The sequence below is a fragment of the Rhipicephalus sanguineus genome, unplaced genomic scaffold (assembly GCF_013339695.2).
Source record: "Rhipicephalus sanguineus isolate Rsan-2018 unplaced genomic scaffold, BIME_Rsan_1.4 Seq244, whole genome shotgun sequence".
Taxonomy (NCBI): domain Eukaryota; kingdom Metazoa; phylum Arthropoda; class Arachnida; order Ixodida; family Ixodidae; genus Rhipicephalus; species Rhipicephalus sanguineus.
Genome location: NW_023614852.1, coordinates 159,300 through 161,474, shown reverse-complemented (window position 1 = coordinate 161,474; position 2,175 = coordinate 159,300).

The window sequence follows — 2,175 nt, the reverse complement described above, 5'->3', positions numbered from 1 at the left end:
GGTACGGTATGAGTTGTGCACACTGTACCATCGGTGCATTTTATTTGTGTTATTTTTGTGATGTTATCTGGCCTTCCACGGACGCCCGTTCTAACGGGAAAGTGATATTTGTTGATCCCGGCCCACATCTTGAAGCCTACATTTCAAGTCTCAAAGGCTATGCTTACTTCCGTTTGCAACGCAAAGTACGTCATGGCCGCCATGATGTGTACAAAAAATCATTACTTTTGTACAAACTTAGTACAGTTACTTTTAAATTAAAATTAGCGGCAATATAAAGCATGAATTTGTACATAATCTTTCCCTAAATTGTGACCATGGTTGTGACACGCGTCGACGTCGTCCCCATCACCGCCATCGCCATCACGTTTTCTTTCGCACATGTACGCATGTGTACGCACATGGCGCGCATGTTTGGACCAGTTGTGGTTTGGTCTTGAGGTTTGGTCCTGCCGGGGCCAACGCTGCCAACAGCGACGTTTGTCCGCCGCTTTTTATCTGACGTATGTGTACTTACGTTGACCGCTGTTGGGTGTTGTGTGGTGGATGTTCTCTTGCTGTGTCGCGTGCAACAAGAACGCTAGAAGAGTTTCTGAACTCCGGTCGCCTCGGCAGTGGGCCATTGGCCAGCAAGGGTACGTGCATACGTTCTCTTATGCTTTCCTTTAGTGAATAAGGCCGTTGTGTAATGCGTGAATGAAGGTTTTTGTTTCTTTTCGCAGTCGCGTTTTCCTAAACCCATAGTTCATACCGTGTCGTCTGGCGTGGACGTAGACCACTGTTGCGTGCTGTGTCGCGTACAAGAACCGTGGAAGAATTTCTGAACCCTGTCCGCCCCAGCAGTGGGCCATTGGCCAGCAAAGGTACGTTCTCTTATGGTTTCCTGGCGCAGTGATTTATCCACGTCAAGAATAATGGAAGTAGTCATGACGAAATTTCGTTGCCACGTTAGCTCCCTCAACTTTTACTTACATAGAGCAGGTCTAGCGATTTCCCCACTGTGCCTCTTCTGCAATCAGGAGGAAACAATCGATCATTTCTTTTTATCCTGTCGACGGTTCACGACATTGAGGAAAAAATCATAGAACCACCTCTTCGAAAGCTGGGCCTGGAAGTATCGGAGTCGGTTATACTTTCTTTTGGGGCCACCACTCTGGGATACAGCCACAGGGATGTTTTCTTCGCCATTGAGGAATTCATTCGACAGTCTAAAAGAATATCTATCTAAATTCTGCCTGAGTAAGTATTTCATTACCAATAATTGAAACATCAATTCAGTATATTAGTTAATAATAGCTTCTACGAACGACACCCTGAAGATAATTTTAGCAAAATTCACCCTCTACTCGGCCAATCCCCTGCATTGGGTATTAGCCATGTACAGAGGACAACAACAACAAGGCCGTTGTGTAATGCGTGAATAAAAGTTTTTGTTTATTTTCGCAGTCGTGTTTTCCTAAACGCACAGTTCTGTATCGCCGTGCATGCCTCGGTGATATCGACATCATTACTTCTGCTTCGTTTCCTTGATGTAATGGTTCATAGCTGCCAGAGTAGCCATGATAAGCTTAGTTTAGCGTGCCCTTTTCTAGTACTGTGCATTTGTTAGCGTTGTTTTTCGTGGTATGTCGCAGCTGTCGTTCCATTTTTATTTGTTTAGCTGTGTGCGCTTGCTTGTTGTCTCTTTCTCTAGCATGCCAAAGCTTAGTTGGAATAAGCGCCATGCTCAAATCAGCCAATGGCGGAACTGTGCACAAACACGCTATGATTTGTGGACTAACACATCATTTGTCGAGAGAAGAGGGAGCAATGTTTAGGTGACTTTGAGAATTTATTGTACAATCCAGGGCTCGTGCTGCGCTATGTTTGGCTTGTGTTTTTTCGGGAGCCTCGATTACCTATTGGCAGCGCTTTCTGACCATGCTCAAAAAGTGTTGCGGGGCCCCTGTAAGGTAGTGATACCGGCTAGGTGAACTGATTAGCTCCTACATTGAGAATTAGAAAAGGGGAAAAGTACAGTTTGCCTTCATAGAATGGGGAAATTCTCTTGCAGTTCATTGCAGTCAGTGATCCAGTTCCTTAATTCGCTCCTGAATACTGCTTGATCGCATGCTTATTCAAAGGCTGTTACCTAAACAGTCTACACGGACCTCATCGAGGTTGTGTGCAAGCTAG